The sequence below is a fragment of the Lupinus angustifolius genome, chromosome LG17 (genome assembly GCF_001865875.1).
Source record: "Lupinus angustifolius cultivar Tanjil chromosome LG17, LupAngTanjil_v1.0, whole genome shotgun sequence".
In the NCBI taxonomy this organism is placed as follows: Eukaryota; Viridiplantae; Streptophyta; class Magnoliopsida; order Fabales; family Fabaceae; genus Lupinus; species Lupinus angustifolius.
The window spans coordinates 18984842-18991609 of NC_032025.1; positions in this window are offsets into that span (position 1 = coordinate 18984842).

Genomic DNA, 6768 nt, shown 5'->3' on the forward strand with positions numbered 1-6768 from the left:
ATCTTCTGGAATCGTATAACTGTCAAAAGTGAGTGACTGTTCATCGGAACTGTTATAGTCTGAATACTCATAAGTCCGATACCATTGATGTCCAATAGCTTTGATAGTAATGGCTGGATCTACTACTACCTCGTCCATTGAGTATAACAGAGCAAATGATGGTATAGCAATGAACATCGGGATGATACTAGGAAAGATGGTCCGAAGAATCTCGATAGTAGTTCCATGAACAATCCTTTGCGGGATTGGATTTTTTTTATAGTGGAAATGCCATAAAGCGCGAACCAAGATCCGTGATACGAAAACCAAAATCAGAATTAGGAAGAAAAAGATATCGTGATGTAAGTCTATTATTCCTTGCATCATAGGTGTTGCTGCGTCTTGAAATCCTAATTGCCATGGTTCCGCTGCATCACAAGGAGCAATCGTGAGGAATAGCCATTTGCTTTTCATTTGCTTTGGTTCTTTAACTGCTCTGCTCCCCCCAACAAGAGGAAAGACTTGTTTGTTGTAAATCGCTGGTTGGGTTTACCAATCAAGAAAGACATGGGAATTTTGGGAACAAGCAAGGTCCTTTTTCTGAGAACACCAACGGAACACTCTTTTACCCACACTGACCAGCTAGTGTGCAATGACGACCGGCCCGCAAGCTACTCGATTTTATTTTCTTAGCTGCTCTGGATTCTAGATTGACTTACAAATGATGTTTTCTTTCACAAGGTAGCGCATCTATCTATATAGCATAAGCGGACAAAAAAAGCTGTTCCCGTAGCGTTACGTAGGCTTAGCTTAGCCTCTTGATCGATCTACATTTATATATGTAAATATCACCAGTGGACAGCGAACAAAAAGATGCCCACACTAAGAAAGCAATCCAATCAGTGCGGTCAGTCCAGTCAAGGACTTGACTTCGGTCGTAGGTTGAAAGTCAAGAAGTAGCTGCTGCTCTCCTATCCTAGATGCACGAATGAGGAAAGAAAGAAGCAAACGAGCCAGGGAAAGAAAGGAGAGAGAGTGCTTTATCATACAATATTTGCCCGCTCTCAGTCAATCATGGAACGATCTTTCCCCTCGGGATGTGCCCCATATTCCCGCAAGCCTTTTTCACAGAAGAGGAGCGAAGCCACAGAACGAACTCTTCCAGATGAGGATGTTAGCGAATAGGCTTTCAACTAATCTCTTTTCTTCCCAAGGCTAGCTGTCCATTGGTCTCAGTCCCTTGTTCTCATTCCAGTCTCGGTCTAATCAGTGCTTCTTCCTAGCAGCTATTGAATCCGCTCTTTCGTAAGACAAGAGGAGTAGAAGGGATAATCACCCAAGAAAGCAGTGAGCCAAAGAAGCAAGGGGACAAAGGGTTGGTAGCACGCTTACGGTCTCATTCCAGTCATTCTGGACAAGACAGTCGGAAGCGAGCCAAAGGGTCGGCTTTCTTTCTCCTCTTTTTAAGAAAGAAGTAGCAGCTACTGTGATCATATCTGCTGTTCGCATATCCGCTCAAGCAAGCCTGTCCCAAGCCCAAGCCGGCCAAGCAGTTCAGATTGAAAGACGGAAATTCCATTTTTACATGTCACTGAGCGATCTCCCTCGTATGGCAATGCCAAAGCAAAAGAGTAGAGCAGCGTCTCAATCAAAGGAAATGAATTGACCAGATCGATGGAATTGCACGATGCCGAGTTCTCTCCTTGTCCACTACCTCTGATGAACGAAAGCGATCGGACAAAGGCAAGATATCTGAGTATATAAAGAGAAGACCGACCTTAGCCTATTGAGGCAAGATCTCAGCCGAACGAACTTGACCACGTACTCGAGCTTTTTCTATTCTTGGTCCGAACTAGGGTAGGAATAATAGTAAGCTGAGCTGCCTATCTCGCTTTGAGCGCTACCTAAGCACTGTTGAAGGCACTCAGAGAAGAGTTGAAATAGTCCTAGATAGGAGAGGGCTTATCACTAAGACTTTCGACTGACTGCCAAAAGCTCCTTCTTGTGCGCTAACGCTGGAAGGGATGGTTTTTGGTGGGAGAGAGACCACTGGAAGACTTACTCGTTTAGATAGAGATAACAGAGCTATACATAAAAAATATGGAACTCCCCAGGCCTTCACTAAATGCATTTCGCTTACAGTCACTAGGAAGGGGTTTATAGTAACGAAAGATTCCTTCTATAGGTAGGCTTTCTCATATTCTTTTTAGTTATTTTGGTCTACCATTTGGGAAAGCAGGGGCAAGCCGGGCATCATGCTTTCCCGGGGATATCGTGTAAATGTACATAAAATAAAAGTGGACTTCTCGCGCATTCGTGCTTGCTGTGAAAGTGATCTTCGTAATCAAGAGATGGGGCTCTCCCTACTTAACTAACAAGCAATGGGGACAAAGGCCTCGAATCCTGTCTTTGACGGTGATCATAGCGTGTCACGCTGGGAAACTGATCGAATGTTTTCTGTCTCAATGTCAGTGTGAAAGTCCTAATATCTTTACGAGGTCGAAATAGCATCACAGAAAGAGCAGCCGGAACCTACTCCCAGTTGGCCAGCATCAAAGCAGGAGCTTCTCCCGATGACACTACTAATGTGGAATACCAAGTGCGAAGGTTATCCATTTATCTTTCTGTCTAGCGGTACTTTCTGGAGCGAAGCTGCCATCAAAATCATAAAAAAATAGGTAAAGTAGCCTTCCACCGACTCAACGGATGGAGAGAAGCGCGCAAGAGCCGGACCTTACTTAGGCAATGCCGACCGGCACTTCAACCACTGAAATAGCAGTTAATTATTTAAAGAATTCTCAATGGTGCCAAAATATCTCAATAAAGCAGCTAGGCCGTTTTCCTATCTCTAAAGGGGCTTACTCATAAAGGGGGCTTTACCCTAATGCAAGTAGTCTCTGCGGCTATACTATATCAAATAGCCTAGGGCGCTACTGTACTAGTTTTTGTCGGGTTCTTTGCTAGCCAGACACCTGTCAACCAACCATCCAGTTACTATAAGTTCTTTCGCAAGCAAGCCAATATGCTTCGATCCGCCCGAGGAGAATCCGAGTGAAAGCAGCAACCAGAGTGATAGTTGCGTGTGTCAGCAAACAACTCTAAGCTAAACTGATTACAGATAGGTAGTGCGGACTAAACCTACTTTTCTGTAATCACCTCACTCACTCTAAGGTGAGTGAAGTGCCCTACTTCTATCTCTGTTGGTTGGTAGTGGTAGTGTAGCTGGGCTATTGATCCTGGTGAAGGAGCCCTATCAAGTAAAGGCCGGGTGAGGAGTGATAGAATAGCAAGCAAGGTAACTTCCGCAAGCAAAGGAAAAGACCCTTCCGGTGAGATCTGTAGCGCAGCAGCCAACCGCCTATTCTAGTAACCTAACGTACTGGCATTCAAGCAAGCGCAAGCATGAGGCCGCAAGGAACCCAGAGCCTGTGAGTGAGGTACTAACCTCCTCAAAAAGTCAAAAACAGCAGAAGAGCCCTGCTCCGGAGAACCAAAAAGACGGAGCAAGCAAAGCTCTTTCCTGTTCAAATAAAGCAAGCGGTTAGGAATGAGCTTCTGCGCCTGAAGTCCCCCCAATTAGCTAGTTGTCCCGTCCGTCGTCCAATCCCTCACTTCTTTTGTGATAGTCCATTAGTAGTCCCTACTGAGCAATCTAGCTGCAATCGAGCTAGCATTGAAATGGAAAGAGTAGAGTGAAAGTAGGACGAGGTCTGCCTTTACCCTTCCTTTTACTAGGAGTGGATTAGTTAGAGTCGGTCCGTTCCCAACCCAACTATAGCTGAACTTGCCCGAAGGAAATGTTGGATCTTCTTGCCGGGAAAGAGTTTGGTTACCAAGTTAAGTTACCATAAGCGGAAGTGCAACCCTTATATCTCCGATATATAGGATAGAATGTCAGTTTAAAATCCATTTGGGTAGATAGTATGGCTTGATAATGTCAAGTTAAGGCTATCGCGAAGTAAACACAGAATTTGTCTCAGCCTTGACTATGGAATCAGATTTCCTTTTTCAAGAAGAAAGTAAGTTCTTTCATACTAGCTATTTGTAGCCGCCCTATAAAAATAAAATTCAAGGGCTAGAAGAGGTGAAATTCCTTTCTCTGGGTTGGGATTTCTCATAGCGGTGCTGTAGGCCGGGGCTTTCCCCTTCGGATAAGAAAGCACGAACCATAGATAGAAAAAGAAAAATTATAATGAGGATTTCAATTCCCCTCTACATCCCCTCGGGAAAATGTGGTTATAGTGATTAGGAGGGATTTTATCTCAGGCGCTAAAGCCTTTCTTTGAACCTTAGACTCATCTCTCAATCCACTTCATGTACGTGTTGAATTTTCTCCGGATTCAAAACAAAATAAAAAGACGTCCCGATCGATAAAGATAAACATAAAGAAGCGCGGCAAAAGGCTCTACAAATACTCACTAATTAGATAGGATAGGCCCAATCACTATTAAATCCTGGAAGCAAGCATTCCGGCCAGTAAGACAACCAAAACTATGCTTCCCAAAAAGACTGCAACGTTCGGATTACTTGACTCCTGCTCACCAGCACTATGACTACTGCTTGCTTCAATAACTCCCGAACCATCATAGATAGCAAAAGTCATGTCACTCCCGCTCGGCGAATCAATCGCAAGTCCCAACCCAGAGAAATAAAAAGGAAAAAGAGGCAGAGTGAAAGGAAAGGCGGATTGACTAATTGGTTGAATAAGTTCCGGAGGGGAGGTTAACAGAAGGCATGTTCCCATCCATAAGCAAGGAATTAAAAGGCCCATAATATCTACTAACGACTGTGGTTGGGGGGAAGATGTAGGAATCGAAAAAGTCTTCATCTTCCTCAATGGAATTCCGGGCTTAGGTCCCCGCGCAGGGGTGATCTTTCTCAGACCTCTCTCCGGAGACCGTAATAAAGAGTCTTTGCTTACATTATAAACGCGCTTCACTCCTTACCTTAAAAAGAGTTAAGAATTAAAATAGGATTCATTACTTCACTGCCACGAACGTTAAAGAATCTTCCCTCGAACTTTATTTCCACGAAATTCTGACTACGAAAGGGCAGTTTTTCAAAGACAGAGAAGGAAAGAACTCAAATAACAAGAAGATAGACTTTTCCATCGTAAAGTGAACCAAGAACGGAAGTAACTTCACTGGCTGAGCTGACAGGCTGATAGGATTGACTTTACTCGCTCAAAGGCAAATCGCCAACCAACAGAGATAGAAGTAAATTCCGCCCTTTAGGGGCCAGTCACTCGATCTAAGAAATATAGGCCCAAGACCAATTCCTCCTAAAGTCTTTTCCCTGCGAATAACCTGGCCTGGATGCACTCCTGCTGGGCTTGAACCCTACTATTCAAGTCATCCTTCAAGCCTCAATCGCCATCCTCTATTCTATTATGTATCGCCGCTAGCTCATACCATGTGTCTTTGAACCGCAATTGCATTCCTCTGTGTCCGAATTCACTATGCTATGGCTAACTGAACTAGGACCATTGGAAAGAGAGAATCTATTGCCTGTCCAGAAGTAGCTTATGTCATGTCGTGCTACGAATGAAAGAGGTCCCTACGCTCATGCCTAGCTCCCGCAACCTGTAAATACGAGGCTTTCAGATGTGCTACTTCGGGAAGAAGATTGAATCCGCTCGACCATAAGGAAGGGAGAGGAGATAGTACTCAAGTTAGTTCAAATACCCACACATGCATGATGCTTACGTCCTGTATTTGTAAAAGCGGTTTTCGGGTAGTTACTTCGGTGAAGAGGGGTTTACGGCTCTATTATTACAATCCACCAAAGGAGGCGCCTCTGGTCTCGACCTTATTTTCATAAAGCGCTTAGCTGCTTCTTACTCGGAAGTATAAGATATGAACCAGACAGAACAGCAAATCTATCTTCAACGAGAGTTGCTTACCCCCTCTATTAGTTTAGTAAAGCATAGGCTGCCTTCTCTCTTAAAGGGAATTGCTGATGATCCTCCTTATGCTAGTTGGGTATTGGGACATGCTAACTTCTATTTTAACGCTATTAACTCTACGGCCATCTCATACATAGCCATCTTTTTAGTAGAGTTGCTTCCCCCTATTTATTTATAAGGCGAACAACCCGCACAAGCTCTTGAAATAGGTCGAGCTGATCTCATCTCTTGAATGAAAAAAAATAAGTGGATCAGATTGCATCTCCTATCCTGTGACCAAGTAGAAGAAGTAGAGCTGATTGAACAACTTACTTGATGAGATCGGCGCCTCTGCTTTCAAAGGTTCTATCCGGAAAGGGACTTCCTTCAGAGGAACTGCAATTGGCATAGCTTAACGCTTTCCGTTTGTACCCACGGAGCGGTATTACGAGTTCGCTACACTTCCTTATAGGGATACTGTCTTCTCGGGACTGATGGGCTCCTCTTTCGTTCTAAGGTCTAACGAAGGGCCTATTCTCATTCAAAAGAGCAGGACTGGGATCACCGAAAAAGGGGAAAGATGAAGCACAGCACAGAAAGGGCTGAAAAAGAAAGGGATTTCGTCCACTATTTATACCGAGATCGCTAGGCTTNTGAGCCGTCCAAGTTGAGTCAAATTACAAGGCTGCTGTCCAACAATTTAATCATTGAAGAATCATTCAAATGATTATTTGTGCAAAGCATTTAACAAACACATTGAGTCTTGGAGGCAATTATTTCGTGAAAGACTCAATTCAAAGTAGCCGAATTATGCATCAAAGAAGACTATGATTCCAAGGCTTAGATTTAAGGCTTTTTCATGGAAAATTAGAATGTCATTTATGTTTAGTTTTGAATTTTGTTTA